Raw genomic sequence first — 19,985 nt, forward strand, 5'->3', positions numbered from 1 at the left:
ATAAACACCCATGCAGTAATTATCCTATGGGAGGCTCTTACCTATTTGCTTATATAAATCCAGGTGGTGACCTTTTTTTTGGCCAGGCAGTGTATTATCAGACAGTGAAACTGACCCTGATAAAGTAACACAAAAGAAAATCATTTATATGAAAACAAATTAGTAGTGCTTGAGAGGTGAAAGCTGAAGAAATTTGGCATAAGCCTCAAGTCACCAAACCCTCAGGACACAATTTTTTGTACTTGATATATTTGTGAAATATCAAAGTTGCATTAATCGAAAGCATCAAAAAAAGAGGTGTGTGTGTGTATTGGCCTGCATGTATTATGTGTGTGTGTGTGTGTGTATACACCGATCAGCCATAACATTAAAACCACCTCCTTGTTTCCACACAGTCTGTCAATTTTATCAGCTCTACTTACCATATAGAAGCACTTTGTAGTAGGGCTGGGCGATTTTCACGATTAATTCGGTTAATCAGAATGAACGTTTTCACCCGATGTTAGAATGTGACAATCGCGATTGTTTACATACTTTATATTTTTACTAAAATACCAACATGACACGAGGCAGAAACTGACCAGACGCTCGCGGAATATAAATCAGGGAAAGTTTAATATAAAAAGGCAAAAACAGTGTACAAAACCAGGTCAGAGTCCAAAACCAAAGGATAAACTAAAACAGTAAACGGAAGACAACAAGGGTTATACACGGTAACGGTTAGATTCAGAAATAAGGAGCGTAAACACGATCGGTAAAACGAGACACAAACAGAAGAGTTTAATTAAGATTCACTGAATCGAACACCGCTGAACTGAATCAAAACTCCGGCGCCGATGAGCGCGATCAGGATTGGCTGACCGGGGACATGTGACGGTCCGTGGAAACATGGGAGTTGTAGTCTATATAGTTAGAAGCAGAACGTGCCCCCTCCATCCACCCCCCAATCACAAGAGGACAAAATCAAAGCTGAGCTGAGTGATTACTTCACCCCCCCTCCCCCAGTATAGATACTGATACAGACTCACTCAGTGGTGGAAACAGCACAGCACAGACTCGTGTTTCTTTTAAGAAACCTGTAAAGAACTTTTTTTTAGTCCTTTTCCTAATGTAAGGTTTTGCTGCACATTATTAAAAAAAAAAAAAAAAGAGTTGTTTGTGAGCTATTCTTATAAAGCATATAGATAATTCAGATTTCCATTTTGTTTTTAATTATTGTGATCGTTATTGTTATAAATTTTTAGATCCTTAAAAGGATAATTATAGGTGGTGGTGGTACTATTTTTGCACTTCTGCAGTCATTTTAATTTACAATGCAAAAAAAAGTAATCTGAGTCTTATTTCAATTGCATTATACAAGAACAAAAAAAATCGAAATCGTAATCGACAATCGGTTATAATCTTTAAATAATCGAGATTTTTTTTTTGGGCAAAATCGCCCAGCCCTACTTTGTAGTTCTACAATTACTGACTGTAGTCCACCTGTTTCTCTACATTCCTTTTAACCTCCTTTTACTCTGTTCTTCAATGGTCAGGACCCCCACAGGACCACTACAGAGTAGGTATTATTTGGGAGGTGGATGATTCTCAGCACTGCAGTGACACCGACATGGTGGTGGTGTGTTAGTGTGTGTTGTGCTGGTGTGAGTGAATCAGATACAGCAATGCTGATTGAGTTTTTAAACACCTCTCTGTCACTGCTGGATTGAGAATAGTCCACCAAACAAAAACATCCAGCCAACAGCGCCCTGTGAGCAGCGCCCTGTGACCACTGATGAAGGTCTAGAACAGGGGTATTCAACTAAAATTTGAAGAGGTCCAGTTAGAGAAAATTTCTTGAAGCAAAGGTCCGGAATGTTTAACTATATATACAGTGTATATATATATACAGTGTATCACAAAAGTGAGTACACCCCTCACATTTCTGCAAATATTTCATTATATCTTTTCATGTGACAACACTATAGACATGAAACTTGGATATAACTTAGAGTAGTCAGTGTACAGCTTGGATAGCAGTGTAGATTTACTGTCTTCTGAAAATAACTCAACACACAGCCATTAATGTCTAAATAGCTGGCAACATAAGTGAGTACACCCCACAGTGAACATGTCCAAATTGTACCCAAATGTGTCATTGTCCCTCCCTGGTGTCATGTGTCAAGGTCCCAGGTGTAAATGGGGAGCAGGGCTGTTAAATTTGGTGTTTTGGGTACAATTCTCTCATACTGGCCACTGGATATTCAACATGGCACCTCATGGCAAAGAACTCTCTGAGGATGTGAGAAATAGAATTGTTGCTCTCCACAAAGATGGCCTGGGCTATAAGAAGATTACTAACACCCTGAAACTGAGCTACAGCATGGTGGCCAAGGTCATACAGCGGTTTTCCAGGACAGGTTCCACTCGGAACAGGCTTCGCCAGGGTCGACCAAAGAAGTTGAGTCCACGTGTTCAGCGTCATATCCAGAGGTTGGCTTTAAAAAATAGACACATGAGTGCTGCCAGCATTGCTGCAGAGGTTGAAGACGTGGGAGGTCAGCCTGTCAGTGCTCAGACCATACGCCGCACACTGCATCAACTCGGTCTGCATGTCGTCATCCCAGAAGGAAGCTGACGCACAAGAAAGCCCGCAAACAGTTTGCTGAAGACAAGCAGTCCAAGAACATGGATTACTGGAATGCCCTGTGGTCTGATGAGACCAAGACAAACTTGTTTGGCTCAGATGGTGTCCAGCATGTGTGGCGGCGCCCTGGTGAGAAGTACCAAGACAACTGTATCTTGCCTACAGTCAAGCATGGTGGTGGTAGCATCATGGTCTTGGGCTGCATGAGTGTTGCTGGCACTGGGGAGCTGCAGTTCATTGAGGGAAACATGAATTCCAACATGTACTGTGACATTCTGAAACAGAGCATGATCCCCTCCCTTCGAAAACTGGGCCTCATGGCAGTTTTCCAACAGGATAACGACCCCAAACACAACCTCCAAGATGACAACTGCCTTGCTGAGGAAGCTGAAGGTAAAGGTGATGGACTAAACCCAATTGAGCACCTGTGGCGCATCCTCAAGTGGAAGGTGGAGGAGTTCAAGGTGTCTAACATCCACCAGCTCCGTGATGTCATCATGGAGGAGTGGAAGAGGATTCCAGTAGCAACCTGTGCAGCTCTGGTGAATTCCATGCCCAGGAGGGTTAAGGCAGTGCTGGATAATAATGGTGGTCACACAAAATATTGACACTTTGGGCACAATTTGGACATGTTCACTGTGGGGTGTACTCACTTATGTTGCCAGCCATTTAGACATTAATGGCTGTGTGTTGAGTTATTTTCAGAAGACAGTAAATCTACACTGCTATACAAGTTGTACACTGACTACTCTAAGTTATATCCAAGTTTTATTTCTATAGTGTTGTCCCATGAAAAGATATAATAAAATATTTGCAGAAATGTGAGGGGTGTACTCACTTTTGTGATACACTGTATATATATATATATATATATATATATATATATATATATATATATATATATATATATATATATATATATATATATATATATAGCATTTAGCGGACACTTTTATCCAAAGCGACTTACACAATGAGCAACTGAGGGTTAAGGGCCTTACTCAGGGACCCAACAGTGGCAACTTGGTGGTGGTGGGGCTTGAACCGGCAACCTTCTGTTTATTAGTCCAGTACCTTAACCACTGAGCTATCACTGCATAACATATAATATATATATTGATATATATTATATATAAGTAGCCTAGTAGTTGTATCAACATCTGCATGTAATCAATAACTGACTGTCAAATCAAATGTCTGTTTGTTTATTAGGATTATAACGTCATGTTTTACACTTTGGTTACATTCATGACAGGAACGGTAGTTACTCATTACACAAGATTCATCAGGTCACAAGTTTATATCGAATACAGTCATGGACAATTCAGTGTCTCCAATTCACCTCACTTGCACGTCTTTGTACTGTGGGAGGAAACCGGAGCACCGAAGTAAACCCATGCAGACACGGGGAGAACATGCAAACTCCACACAGAGAGGACCCGGACCGCCCCACCTTATCAAACCTTTCTCTTATCAAATTAGGAGAAAATAAAAATAAATTGTGCTCCAGTGGTAAGTAAGAACAGAAATGAGTCTCTCCATCACGGATTAAATGCTGTAATTTCGCTGTACACGTTTCTTTTTTGGAGAGCGTCATTTGTCTCCTGTCTCGCTCGTCTTTTCTCAACTTTCTTCGGCACGGTCGTCTGTATCTCTCCCTTAGTTTTTTCTACGTTCACTATCTTTCTTTTTCTTTCCACCGTCTTTTCACATGTAACTCGCCTCTAACCCTCTCATCTGTAGAGTTGCAGTGTTTACCGACTGGAATGCACAGACTTGATTGGCTGAGTGGTGTCACGTGATCTCTGGTGTCTGTGCGTTTTCTCATCCACTAAACCGCTACCGTAAATGGTACAGAAGCTGCGCCGGTTAAAATGGAAGCGCTCCGTCAGGTTTCAAATGATAACTTTCTGTTTTGGCTGTAGGTCCGGGTCCGTATGGGACAGCTTCTGGGTCCGGACCCGGACCGCGGTCCGCCTGTTAGTGACCTCTGGTCTAGAAGATGACCAACTCAAACAGCAGCAATAGATGAGCAATCATCTCTGACTTTACATCTACAAGGGGGACCAACTAGGTAGGAGTGTCTAATAGAGTGGACAGTGAGTGGACATGGTAATTAAAAACTCCAGCAGCGCTGCTATATCTGATCCACTCACACCAGCACAACACACACTAACACACAACCACCATGTCAGTGTCACTGCAGTGCTGAGAATGATCCACCACCTAAATAATACCTGCTCTGTGGTGGTCCTGTGGGGGTTCGACCATTGAAGAACAGGGTGAAAGGAGGTTAAATAAGTATGTAGAAAAACAGATGGACTAGTCAGTAATTGTAGAACTACAAAGTGCTTCTATATGGTAAGTGGAGCTGATAAAAATGGACAGTGAGTGTAGAAACAAGGCGGTGGAGCTAATGTTATGGCTGATCAGTGTATATATCTCACAGTATTTAGTGAAGATAGTAAATAATTTACTACATGCCAAAACTGGACATAATAACTGAAAGTAAGTGATGTGCAAGGTTTGGCCAGTTTTTTCCATAATGGGAGTTTACGATGTGGCTTGCATGCATATGTGCGCATGTGTATGTATGTCAGTGTGAGTCTGTGTATGCCTGGGAGAGAGTGAGTCACACGGTGCAGTCTGCTCCTCTCCAACACTGCTTCCAAAATAACAGCAGCTAGGCGGAGGGTAATGACATGCTACAGAAATACACTCAGCACAGACGCACTGGACAGAACACATAGCTCAGACACTGCTTGCCTCCAGGAATTAAACCCAGCACACACACACACATGCACACATACACGCACACACCCCAAGTACAAATAGACTGTGAACTTCAGATATACACACAGCCGTGAGCCAATTTTAGATGTGCATTTGGTGATACACTGCTGTTGCTTTAATGACAAATGTGATCTCAGTCACTGCAATGCACTCCAACACTCACATTTGCTCATACTGTGTGATGAGTACTGCCGAGCAAGCAGAAAATAAGCACCTGTTTTTGTCACCTCTTCATTGAAGTCATCATAAAGGGTACCATACCACCACGGGTCATATGGGCTACATTTGAATGGTGGTAAAATATGATCACCATTTCTGTTTGGAATGCAGTAAAGAATGAAGAAATGCTTAAACACAGCTTGGTTACAAAAGAGTGTGAGAGCCAAACTCCACAAGCCAAGTGGCTAACGGTAATGTTTGACTTGTCACTCTTAAACAAGGTTTTGGGACACGCCTTCTAATTATTGAATGAATGTGTTTCAGCCACAATTGCTAACAGGTGTAATAAATTAATAAAAAAAGAAATTATATGCTTCCAACATTGCAGCAACAGTTTAGGAAAGGCCCTTTCCTGTTCCAGCATTACTGTTCCCCTGTGCACAAAGCAGGATATACACTGATCAGCCATAACAGTAAAACCACCTCCTTGTTTCTACACTCACTGTCCAATTTATCAGCTCCACTTACCATATAGAAGCACTTTGGAGTTCTACAATTATTGACTGCAGTCCATCTATTTCTCAACTTTTTTTTTTTTGCTTTTGACCATGTTCTTTAATTATCAGGACACCCACAGGACCACCACAGAGAAGGTATTATTTGGGTGGTGGATCATTCTCAGCACTGCAGTGACAATGACATGGTGGTGGTGTGTTGGTGTGTGTTGTGCTGGTATGAGTGGATCAGGCACAGCAGCACTGCTGGAGTTTTTAAATACCGTGTCCACTCACTGTCCACTCTATTAGACACTCCTACCTAGTTGGCCCACCCTGTAGATGTAAAGTCAGAGATGATTGCCCATCTATTGCTGCTGTTTGAGTTGGTCATCTTCTAGACCTTCATCAGTGGTCACAGGACGCTGCTCACAGGGCGCTGTTGGCTGGATAATTTTGGTTGGTGTACTATTCTCAGTCCAGCAGTGACAGTGAGGTGTTTTAAAACTCCAACAGCATTTCTGTGTCTGATCCACTCATACCAGCACAACACACACTAACACACCACCACCATATCAGTGCCACTGCAGTGCTGAGAATGACCCACCACCCAAATAATACCTGCTCTGTGGTGGTCCTGTGGGGGGAGGTTAAAAAGTTATGTAGAGAAACAGATGGACTACAGTCAGTAATTGTAAAACTTCAAAGTGCTTCTATATGGTAAGTGGAGCTGATAAAATGGACATTGGGTATAGAAACAAGAAGGTGGTTTTAATGTTATGGCTGATCAGTGTATAAACACTTGCAGAAAAGCTTGATAAAAACTCAGAGCCCTGACCGCAGCCCACTGCACAGCTTTTGAATGAAAAAAAATATTAATTGAGGCTTTCTTGACCACCATCAGACAACAAATGCCCTTTAGATCGAATGAGCACAAATTTCCACAGACATACTTCAAAGTCTTATGAGAAGCCTTCTCAGGAGAGTGGCTGTTATAGCTGAAAAGATCACATAGTGGTTACTCTGTTTTCATACCATTTGTTTTAGATTTGGGGTGTCTAACAAGCTCAAGTTCAAGTGTCCAATTTAAAACAAAACACAAAACAGCAGGTACAAACAAATTTAGTTTTTCTGCTTATCGGTTCCTTCACCTTTTATTAATGTAAACAAAGGATACCTATCTGCAAGGACATACAAACATATCTGCGAGGTCTGTTACTGTGTCACGCGTTAACACAACAGCACGCCCAAGCTATTATGCATTAGGCTAACTTTCAGACAGTGTGTAATACAGTAGGGTATGCTGATTTTCCTCATCAAGAACTAGTAAGTTGCATGTAACTTTAACACACTAACACCTCAACTTGCGTGTCTTTGGACTTGTGGTAAGAAAACTGGAGCTCCTGGAGGAAACCCACGGGGACACAGGGAGAACATGCAAACTCCACACAGAAAGGACCCGCTCCACCTGGGGATCGAACCCAGGACCTTCTTGATGTGAGGCCACAGTTCTACCCACTGAGCCACCATGATTGTTCAAGATACTTTTGTTACTAAACATTTGACCTTTTTTAACCATTTTCAAATCGAAACAGAGAATCGATGAGAACCCAAAACAATAAGCAGAATCGCTAAAATACAAACAATACCCAACCCTACTGGTAAATCACAGTAAAACACCCCAGACAGTACGCCAATGCATCGTGGGGCCTCGACCATCCCCCATCCACGGACACAACCAATCATGTGTGTAGTGGGCTAGCATAATTTACCACCATTTTCCTGCTAGTAAAACATTTTACTGAGCTCTCTTAGAAAATCTTAAAACTAACTTTTAGTGCCCAACAGTGTAAAGATCTTACATAAATGTGTTCTATTTTAATATCCTCTGAGAAAACACCTCAGTGTTTTGTTAACAACTTTCACCTACTGTTACAGCCTGATTACTTCCTGTCGATTCTTTGGACTAAGAACCACATACAGTTCTGATAACCTAATAACTCCAGGCTTTCTGAAGTCTATTTAGTGGGGCTTTTAAAATACTTCTGACAAAGTTTAACAATCAACCTCAGTCCTGGACTCTCATATGTTTGACATATGCTAGTATGGTCTCTTTCACAGAGCCCTGTAATTCCAGCAGTTTCCTGTTTATCTCCAAGCTAGAACTACAGTTTTTCTTCAGTGTCTACATAGTGGATAGTCTCAGTTGTGCTTATGTAGTCAGATTTTCTGTAACTAAAAATGAGCTGTGGGTTTGGCCTTAGGGACAAGCTAACTACAGCAGGGGATTAGCAGAGGGTTGTTTATGTGGAAGAGTTCTCCGAACTGCAAACTGCTTCTGTCAAATACTAAGGTACATGATACTAGAACACCTAATTTGATGATATTAAAGTCACCTAAATATTGTATATCTACATAAACATATGTGAGTAAAGAAGACAGAGCAGGAGAGTGTAAAAGTTGAATGACTTCAATTAGCTGAAGTTTCAGAGTTTCCTGCCTCATGCTCCTAACTAGGAAGGAAAGACGCCAAAGGAAATGGTGCCGAGCATATGTATGTGACATCAAAAGGACCATTAAACTAGTCACACCCTCTACTAATCTTCACAAAGAAGCCATCACAGTAAAACTGTTCTTAATAAGTTAAATGGTTGTCTTAGCATTTTACTTTTTAAGTGGCTGCCCTGTACATGATATTATGAAATGGAAGCATCCAATAGAAACAGCAACCTAGTTGCAAAGCACTAAGCCATATAAACTCTTTGTCTGGATTTTCCCCTCTTATCTCTCAAGCTAGTCATTTCCGATTTTCAATTGTGAATCTGCTACCGCTTGCATAACCCCTGATCTGATCAAGGAGAGCCGGATCACCACGCGCTTGTATCCATTCTGCGGCACTTCTTATCTTCTGCCAGTGCTGGAAGCAGTGGGAAGAAACTGTGTTCGACCTTCCCTCCCTTATCACGGCCAATTGTGTTGATGTAAACACACAGCAAACTTGCAAAGCCAAATCCTACAAAAGAAGCCAACTAAACCATGTATCACGTAAAAAGCATCCATTCTCTGTTGCAGTTCAAAAGCTTCTGAAAGCCATATCAGCCAACCAAAAAAAGGGGGGGTGCTCAATTTTCATCTTGATGGGTAAGTTTGGTAAATATTCTGGCTTAAACACACCAAAAACACCAATTTAATCAGAGCAAAAGAAAGTAAAAAAGAAGAGGAGTTGTGCACACCTGTGCTACAGTATACAGTGGTATACTAGAAAACATTGTGCTTTTGCCTTTGTTGACAACAACTCTCAGCCAACTCTTATTACCCAATAAGTTCAATTCATATAGTGCCTTTCACATACCCAAAGTTGCTTTACAATACAGTGATAACAAAAACAATCAAATGTACAGAAAAAATAAGACTTGGTTGTAAAATAGTAAAGAATAGTGAAAAAGTTTTGCGTTAATTTGCAAGGAAGAGATGGTAAGGAGCAGTCATGAAGAGATTGGGGGAGAAGAGACTTGAATGTAGAGGAACAAGTCCAGTGCCAGTCTTTGATGAAGCTGTATTTGCAGCTGATGCACAAAGCCTCCTCCTGCCCTCCAGGGAAATTAACAGCCCATAAGTTTAAATACCTCAATGGATGTAGATTGTACCACTGCATTCAGGAGGAGCAATCTGGTTCCGAACTGCAACAGAAGCCAGCGGACCCCAACAAACAGCACAGCTACAGCTTCTAAAGGCTTAGATTTGGACGACACAGAGGACAAGAACTATGCCGCATTATTAACAAATAAGTAACCAAAAGTGCAAGACCGTGAGAAGAGAGCTCACAGCAGAAAGGGAGGGAAAGTCAGAAGCACAAACACAGAGCAACTGAAAGAGTCAAGGTGAGCAAAACTAGCAAAAACAGTGCAGCATAAAAAAAGTATGTAACCACTGTATTCCAATTCTTTTTCTGGAATTCCTCCCTTTGTCTCTGAAACTAGTCATTTCCAATTCCTGATTGAGAATCCACAGCCACTTGACAAACCCCGATCTGTTAAAAGGAGAGAGGAATCACCACACACCCACTCCAAAATGCAACCAATCTGTGACTCCTTCTTATAACCTTCCAGTGTTCTTACACAGAACTATATCACATTTAAAGTGCCATGCAAAACTTTGTGTGAATATCCACCCCGCCAACCCCCAAACTCAGATTAACAAGATGTTTCAGCCCTAATAACCACACTTAATAGATTATTTTTTTAATTTTCAGACTAAGCTGTAAAAAACAGGAGCTTTGTGTCACACCCAAACCAGCCTGCCTGGCAGCAACAACAACAATGTCAGGGTCAGAATCACTCAGATCACATTTTTCTCAATTTTGATGTTCTGAACATTAATGCCAATATCTGCTAAATAGATATTTATCATATGCACAATTTTAATAAGGTGGTGGGAAAATATATTTTACAATATGTAAACTGTTAATCATAAGGTTTTGTAAATATAATTTGGCACTTATTTTATTTAATGTATACAAACAAACTATGACCAAACATTCTCAAGAAGGTTCTTCCATTAATGAATTGAGTCAGTAACTATAAGACTCTGTAGTTCAGTGGAGGCTTAATGAAATATCTTAACCATCCAAATCAATGTAGGCACTTATCCATCCATTGTCTAAATCAATGAAAGGTATCTGGTTACAGCTATCAGTAAAATCATTCGAGTTCAAGCCCATCATCAAACAGGCGTCCTACACACAAACATACACGCACACACAAACTCAAACAAGTAAATACACATGACCTGTTCCAACACATTAAAAGAAAGCTTGTGTTTGTATGCTTTAAAGCAGTGACACATACTTTTCTCCGCTATCCCTTTCATCATAGTTGATTTTCTCAATTAACCCATTAGGCAGATTAAGCTTCTGAAGGCTGAGCTCTGCATTACACAACAGATTGTGGTTTATTTTTCCAAGCAACCATTCCCACATTCTGTTCTCCTTAAAGGGGCAGTTGTGACAAGCCAAACTTGTATCACAATACTTAAAGATCCAATTCCCAGTTTTGGTATTGGGACCTATAGTCTAAAACACACCCATGACACCAATAAATTGCTTAGAAAATGTCGGCTCAGAGACTTTGATTATTAGATATTAATCACTATTCGCAAATGTTTAGCCCTAATATAAATATCATGTGTGCATTACATTACAAGCATTTCATTCGGTCTTACAAATAACTTCATTTTTTAGAGACACAATGGGGCTAGCACCATAAATCTAGGGGCTGTTAACAGTGGCCAATACACTTTTTTGTATAATTTCAAGAGGTGGAAGAAAAACAGCACACTTACATGAACCCCACATAAAACAAACAGAACATGCCAAACTTATCACAGACAGTGTGAACTGGGGCAAGAATCAAGCCCAGATACCTGGTCCGCTGAAGCTGTGTGGCACTTACACAACTGTCTGGTTCACGTGCCACCAATAACTCTTTAATAAATATTTGCCCTCCTAATTTATCTTGCTGTACATGAAGTACACACAATTACTTATAGGGTGAATGATGTTAGGTGTCATTACAATAACACCTTTAAGTAACATTATAGTTGAAGAATTTTGGCTCTTTTGCCCCAGTACACAAAGACTGTACCTTCCAAATACATGTTTATGTGGCAGCTTTAATAGTTTTTCTTCATTGTTCTGACAGCAGGCTTATTATTGGACTACTGTCCAGCATTACAAAATAGCAGCCTTTATACCATTTGTACACCCGTTGCTTTGGGACCCTAAGCTATGTGGGCCAAGGAACTCCTTGTAATACCTTGTAATAAAACAACAAAATAAATTAGCACTTTGAGATTTGTTTTCAAATGTAAAGTGCATAATAAATCAAATGTATTATTATTATTATTATTATTATTATTAAAACAAGCCTAATCAATGCAAAACTTGTGGAGTTGAACTATGAAGCAAGACTCATGGATGTTTAAGAAATAACTTTTCTGTTTAAAATAGGTGGATTGTAGGAAAAGTCTGTTAACAAGTAGAACATCCTGTCCAGTTCTCTTTCCACTTGTTGAGCCCCAAAAAGTGCTTAAGGAGAAAGAAGTACTTCCTTAGCATACATGCACCCACTGGCCCAACAGTGCTAGTTGGGAAATCCCATACAAACCCTACATGGGTATTTGTCTGGGTTACTTCCCACTGAGCCCACACAATCATTAAGGAATGAGGGCCATTGTAGGATGACTATTGGCATACAAAACAAAGACGAACACACAGGGCCCAGTAAGGGCAACCCACATAATGTTTGGGCATCTTGTGGGTTACCCCCTGTAAGGTTCAGAGCCGAGTTGGGGGTTCCCAAAGGACCAACCATTTTCTAATGATTTGATTCTGATGTGGTCTTCATTCCAACCCACAGTGGGCCAAAATAAGTGCAGACTTCCTTGCATGACAGCCTACAGCTAAGTTTGTCAATAGTTTTTGAATATTTTAACAATAAACGCTTTTGTTACTGCTCATGTCAGCATGGGTTTTAAAGTAGTCATCAAACCCTGATTAGGATGTTAGCTTACGCTAACAAGTACAGGAATCATGAAGGACAATGTAAACAGTTCTAACCAACTGACGTATAAGAGGCTGCGTTTCTTGAATGTCATGGAGAAGTAAAAGTCAGAAAAGGGATTAGGCTGGAGGATTAGCGCCATGGAAAGTAGCTAACTAGACCTTGAGGCAAGGACGTGGAGGAAAAAAAAGGTTAAGAAAGTTTAAAATTAACAAATGAATTAGGAAAACTGTCCATTTTTGAAAGCGCGAATAGACGTTTGCCTAATGTGGCCACGTCTTGCTTCTGGCACCGCTTAGTATATAGGAAGCTGTGCAATATGGCTTTTTAATAACGGGTAGAAAATGCCTGGTATGTCCTACTCTCTGACCTTCAGCTTCTTGTTAATAATACCCGTGGATACCCGACTTTTCTGTCACATGCATTAGAAATATCAAACAAAGCTGTCTTTGTCAAGAGAGCTGGAGTTGTGAGTCTTCGTCCCTCACAACCAGCAAGCATAACGTTACTGGGAACAACAGTGCTGGCATGAGCTGAATAACGTGCTTATTTTGCGCAAATGTAAAAAATGTAAGCAAAACACCTGCTGAAACTCTTACTCAAGTGAAACCTGGATCCGTTCTAATCATAGGATAAAGGTTAATCCTGTCTACAAATGTTCTTAGACTGTAGCCAAGATTTATTTTTAGCAGTAAGTAAATGAAGCGTGTAAGCAAAACAGGTTACATCATGATTGTATACGGTGCATCATTACAGCCCACAGCTTGGATCCAATACAACCATTAATACATACATGCTTGCCGCCGGCGTCACTCTCGATCGAGATGATCCCAAATCCGAGGTTTCTAAAATCCGCAGACAAACCGAAAATGTTCCAGACGAGTTTTCCAGCCCGAAGTCTACCGTTCTCCTGTTCTAAATCCAACACAGCAGTGAAGTAATGTCACTTAGCGCGGCGCCTCTAGCCACTGTTATCTGTGCATGAGGGGTGTGGACAAAGCAGAAGGAAAAGCGTCCATCATTAACACCCTACACATCCACTTTCATCTAATCCGGACTACAGACGAAGGGGGAAGAAAATCGGCCGGTGTGAAACTGCAACACATCAAGATCCCGTTTTTACCAAACACGGCAGAAGAGTGAAAGCTCTACGCAAGCACATGGCTGGGTCCTGACTGACTCACGTAACACCGCCGACAATCTCTTGCTCTAAACACACGGGGGAGGAGGCGAAGGGGGAAGGGTGCATGGGAGGGACACTCCAAGTCTCCATCCATACTGCTGAAACCTCAGGGGCCTGAAACTAGTTATCAAACCCCTGATCATTTCATTCACTACATACACTGGATGCCAATCCATGGACAAAAACTACTCACAGACATGACTGATCCCAGGACCTCATGAACCATGTTACTGTGTGGCACCCACTCTACCAGCTGCGCCACCATGCCATGCTCAATCTATAAATCAGTGTTGGGCAAACTCTTTTGTATTTAATAGCTGTATACTAAATATTAACAAAATCTGCAGCACTAACTAATTCATCTTTAATTTTTATCAAACACTTTAACCTGATCAGGGTCATAGTGGTTCTGGTGCTACCCAGAAACACAAAGTGGTAGGTACACTCAGTCAATCACACCCACCCATGGCAACAATGCCAATCCACCTGTGCATGTTTTTGGGAAGTTGCAAGAAACTGGATTACCCTAAAACCCTGGTTACTTTTTGCCAAAACAATATTGTTTCCATTTCATTTATTGTTTTACCACCTCTTTAGAAATGCCAACACAGCTACAGGGAACATGGTTCTTTATATTTCGGCATGGGCAAGAACAAAAGAACATTTCACATAATGTTTTCCTTTTTCCTATAGATTTAATTTAGCAAATAAATAGAAACTGTGCATACAAAAAAGGAATATGATCAAAGTGTCCAAAATTTGAGGCTCTTTGTCGGATTGGCCTACTCTCCAGGATGTGCTACTGCATTGCACTCAGTGAGTCCAGGGAAACTGGACCATGACCCTGACCAGAATAAAGTGGTGGTAAGACATAAAACTAAATAAAAACATTTAAATAGTTAATTACAATTTGTATAATGATTAATAGTCAAATATAATTTTATGACTTTTTTTGTGTATTCATTTATAAGTGTATTTCTTATAAGAAATGTGTTTCCATATGACTTTATATATATAGTTTGGTTCCCAGCTGCACTATCAGAGTTTGGATTTCCTGGATTACATGCTGCATCTCAAAATATGCCATACAATAAAGTAAATATAGAGTGTTAGTGGGACTGGTGGATTGGATTTCCTTTCATGGCAATTGTAGCAGAGTTGAAATAACAGAGACATAAGGTCAGACAGAATGTAAGCTTGTTCTGGATTGCAAGCCTGCAGGTCAACAGTGTGTTATGTACAAAACTGCCTGTTCAGTCTAAATTCATGAGGGCAAAGGTTGCCTTTTACTGCAGCAAACATTACGAATTCGGTATTTTTGTTTTTCATGTACAAAATTGTAATGCAGCTTGTGGACAACGCTAATCTGAGGTGGCAGACAAAGCAAGGGGTAAGAACTGATTGTTTCCACAGTTAGTCTGTTTAAAACATATAATTAAGAATAAATGTTTATACTAACTACCACTATTTTGTACTGCAACTATTATAAGCACCAATACATGTCACAAATAATACCCCCCCCCCCCCCCCCCCCCAAATTCCCACAAAAACTTACATCAGGAACCCAGGTCGGTTATACAAACAGCAGCCTTGCTTTCTAAAAATGGTGCATGATGTCATTAGTTTGGAGGGTCAGTCCATTGGGCTGGCTGTCTTTGTGAGATAGTGTGACCCTGTGAGTGTTGGGATCAATAGAGCCGCGCCACCCCCACACACTGTCTCATCATCCCTTCATTCTCAGCCTATTCAGAGCCAAACTGCTATTCTTCTTGTGTCTAAATTCTTCTGCCGCCCGCTGTCACTCATCAACAGCCGGACAGCTCTGGCCTGCTCGTCCCAGCATGCTCAGAGGAGAGCAGGAGCCAGATAATTCTAACAATTCTACAACCCCAAACAAAAAAAGTAGAAACAGTACGAAAAATGCAAATAAAATAACACACAATAAAACAGTGTTTCTTACTTTTACTTTGACTTTTATTTGATTGCAGACAGTATGGACCAAAGATATTTCATATTCTGCCTGGTCAAATTTCATTTGTGAATATACATCCATTCCTGCATTTAAGGCCTGCAACATATTCCAAAAAAAGTTGGGTCAGGGGCAATTTAGGGCAAGTAATGAGGTAAGAAAACTGAATAATTTTGTGATTTTAAATGGGTGATGTCAACAGGTGATTGTAATCATAATTTGGAGCAAAAGCAGTATCCATGAAAGGCTGAGTCTTTCTAGAGCAAAGAAGTGCAGTGGATTTCCAGTTTGTCAACAAATGCAGTAGAAAACTACTGAAATGTTTAAAACCAATGTTCCAACAATTTTCCTCAAAGAAAGATTAAAAGGGATTTGCATATTTCATCAGTTCTAATCCTTAATGTCAAACACAGAAGAAGGTCCTGAGTTAGATCCCCAGGAGGGGCGGTCCTTTCTGTGTGGAGTTTGCATGTTCTCCCCGTGTCTGCATGGGTTTCCTCCGGGTGCTCCAGTTTCCTCCCACAGTCCAAAGACATGCAAGTGAGGTGAATTGGAGATACAAAATTGTCCATAACCTTGTGAATTGATGAATCTTGTGTAACGAGTAACTACCGCGTCTGTCATGAATGTAACCAAAGAGTGTAAAACATGACGTTAAACTCCAAATAAACAAACAAACAATCATGGACCATTTTGTATCTCCAATTCACCTCACTTGAATGTCTTTGGACTGTGGAAGGAAACTGGAGTTCTGGGAGGAAACCCACACAGACACAGGGAAGACATACAAACTCCACACAGAAAAGACCCGGACTGCTCCACCTGGAAATTAAACCCAGGACCTTGGGCGCCCAGGTGGCGCAGCGGGATATTCCGCTGGCACACCAGCACACAGAGTTTCTAAACTCCTCGGTTTGAAACTCTGTGTTGCCCTGTGTTGCCACCGGTCGGCTGGGCGCCATCTAGCGGGCATAATTGGCAGTGTCTGTAGCAGATGCTAATTGGCCACCGTATCTGCAGGGTGGGGGCCAGACTATCCCCCAATCTCAATCAAATTTTTTTCAAGCAACCCACATTTTGTCCATGATTTTTTACGTGACCCAGGAAACACAAGCAATGCATCTTACTTTCTGTGGTTTACAAGATGTAACATAACACCTCCACAAGGGGGCATTCGTGTACAAGTTTATTTAATTATTATTATTTTTCTCTGCAACCCATTTTTTTCCAGCTCATGACCAGGGTTTGAAAACCCCTGTGCTGGAACACTGGAGACTGTCCACAATACGAAAGCTTGACATCACCATGATCTTTGTGCCAAGCTTTGTTAGAAAATTCTCAGTAAGTTAAAAAGAACATTTCTCAGTGTAAGACTGCAAATAATTTACCTTTTACCATCTACTTTACATAATACTGTAAAAGGTATTGAAAAGGTTAAGGGAGTTTAGAGAAAACTTTGTCTGGATAAGACAAGCCCTGAAATCACTTTTGAATGTGAGTGAAATTTAAGCCCTCAGACTTGCTTAGAAGTATTTTGGAAAACTACTGTCACTTGACAGAAATGCAACCTAAAACTCTGTTATGCAAGAAGAGAGCCATAAATCAATTATATGCATTTATTTTGATAATGCCAGGCATCAATCTAAACGTGCTACAATAGCATGGCTTTGTAGATTCAGAGTGTGTTTGACTGGCCTGCCTGCAGTCCAGATCTGTCTCCTATAGAAAATGTATGGTGCATTACGAAGAGGACATTAAGACGACAAACAGAGATTGTTGAGAAGCTAAATTCCTGTATGAAGCAAGAACAGGCAAAAATTCCACATGCAAAACTGCAACAATTAGTATTCCCAAATGATTAAAACACATAATTAAAGTAGAGAGGATAGGTAAAGATGCCTTGGTCCCAACTTTTTAAGTGCTTTGCAGTGTAACTGCTGGCTTATCTTTTATTGTCGCTATATTATACAAGAGAGTATGTTGTGTGGCGCATCTGGATAATCAAACCAATTGATACTGACAGGTGATGTTAAGGTGTTAGCTATGAGTCTGTAGCTTTTGTCTGTGTAGACGCCCAGCCAGCTGATAGCACAGCTGAGATTCAAACGCAAATAATGTATTTTGTTGAATCATTTTGGAACTTTGGGAAGCTTTACTGTCACCATGATTGCTGCTGGTTGTGTGAAATATATACACTTTGTGGCCGAATGTGGACACCTGACCATTAGCTTATCGGATATTTCGTTCTAAAACCATATATGTACATGCATATTTGGAACAGTGAAGAGTGGATGCCTAAAGCTTTCATCACAACTTTTCTTGAATTAGCTTGCTCTCTTTATCTCCCTCACAACAAAACAAATTCCTTTTCCTACATCTTTCAGCTTTTTTCTGCCTTTGCTTACATTTTATTTAAAAACTAAACATTTTACCTTACCCAACAATGATAAGTAGAATATACTATGTACTGTATGTTTAAAAACATGTCAAACTTATTTCCCTTTTACACCTGCTATCTCTGACACATGCCCCATCCAAGGCTGACATATGGGAGTGGGAGAGCTTGTGGGTGGCTAGGTTGTAATGTGTAACTGTGTAAATTCATACCAAGAAATGTATTAATTAGAGATGGAAAGATCGATCGGCTATGAATCGGTATCGGCCGATTTTTAATCAAAATATGCTATCGGCGATCGGCCGATATTTCCTAAATGTAGCCGATCCGATCGTGTGATATATAAAAGATCACGTTAAGTTAACAGCTCAGTGGATTGATCCAGACTTTGAGCTACAAAGCACCAACCATCGCATCAAAATTCGTCAACAATCGTACAGAAACCATCGTGAAAGCTCTTCATGACCTAAAATAACATGATTAACGTTGTGCATCATACATACGATGTAATTTTGCTGATTGAAATATTTACTTTAAAAAGATAATTCAACCCGGTCACATCTGAGTCGATTCTATCAGCACGTTATATAAACTCCTGGTTCACTTTGGTAAATCGTAAGTGGTTCTTGCTTGTGATGTAGATGAGAACAGCAAAAGTTCATTCATTACCAAATTCGTTAGTTCAGGATCATCTGCTGAACTTTTAGGATCAGAAAACTTTTAGCTCCTTAGACGGAACGAGTCTGACTCGGTTACAGATCTGTGGTAATAGCAGTTTAATTAAGCTTTTTTAATTAAGCTTAAGTGACACAGAATGTTCTGTAGTAGCTGGTGTTTATTTAAAACCACGACATTAATTAATAACAGTAAACACGGAGAGATAACTGAGAAGAAAAACTTAAGCTTCGCGAAAAATGATTTGACTCGTGAATCACTTTAAGCGATACAGTGAACAGATCATTTCTCTTAAAGGCACAAACACACACACACACACACGCACTGCTCCGGTTTATCTTCACTGTAAGGCTCTTTTTAAGGTTTTTTCAGACTGATGAAATATGTCTCCTGTGGGTAAAAAAAATTATTGTTTGATGTACTTTATTTACTGCTAAATTTCGGCCGATATCCCTGAAAGGAGATCGGAGATCGGAATCGGTGCCAAAAACCCCGATCGGTACATCTCTAGTATTAATATCACATCACAGCTGCTCTCTAGATATATTTAACTTCACATCAAAAGGTAAGGAAAAAATAAAACAGGCATGACAAAGAGTTGAGGCAAAAACAGCACATCACTCTTGCTGCGCAATTGCTTAAAACAACATGCCAACTCCATAAAGGCTGTCCACTTACCCGCCATAATACAATGATGCACAAGAGCAGACATGCCCACTTACCCGCACAGTCATTCTACACCACCTGTTAGTGCCATCTGTCCTTTTGATTTTCCAACTGCACATCCAAACAAATGCATGATAAAACAGACAGACACTAAGTCATTCACATAGTCAGTTGTGTACTAAGATTAAACACACAAACATATGCAATAACAACAATACACGTAATTATTTAAACTTTTTATTTTAGACCTCTTTATGTTCAAACAAAACTCACCAGAACTGATAACCACGTAGATGTTTAAAATGTAAAGGTACATCAGTGCTGTATGTAAAAGTTCCTTTCAGTCTAATATATTACGGAGCATACCATGTCATCAATTCTCTGCTCCGCCCCCTACATTCTGAGATGACAAGAACATATTTTTGTAAATGTAAGTGCTTACCACCAAGTATTACCATAACTCAC

The 19,985-nt window shown here is 40.3% G+C and overlaps 1 protein-coding gene across 5 annotated transcripts in view; it reads right to left on the reverse strand.

Moving 5' to 3' along the window:
- The window catches only part of ripor1 (RHO family interacting cell polarization regulator 1), a 124,330-nt gene that overhangs the window by 82,495 nt on the left and 21,850 nt on the right, over nucleotides 1-19,985 (reverse strand). The window contains exon 1 of one of the 5 annotated variants that reach the window (XM_063004107.1): nucleotides 13,426-13,771. The exons of the other annotated variants lie outside the window; for them this stretch is intronic. The gene's annotated coding sequence lies outside the window, so the exon portion shown is untranslated. Of the gene's footprint in view, nucleotides 1-13,425; nucleotides 13,772-19,985 lie in introns of those variants that run through there. 5 annotated transcript variants of the gene reach the window in all.

The sequence above is a fragment of the Trichomycterus rosablanca genome, chromosome 11, assembly GCF_030014385.1.
Source record: "Trichomycterus rosablanca isolate fTriRos1 chromosome 11, fTriRos1.hap1, whole genome shotgun sequence".
NCBI classification, from domain to species: domain Eukaryota; kingdom Metazoa; phylum Chordata; class Actinopteri; order Siluriformes; family Trichomycteridae; genus Trichomycterus; species Trichomycterus rosablanca.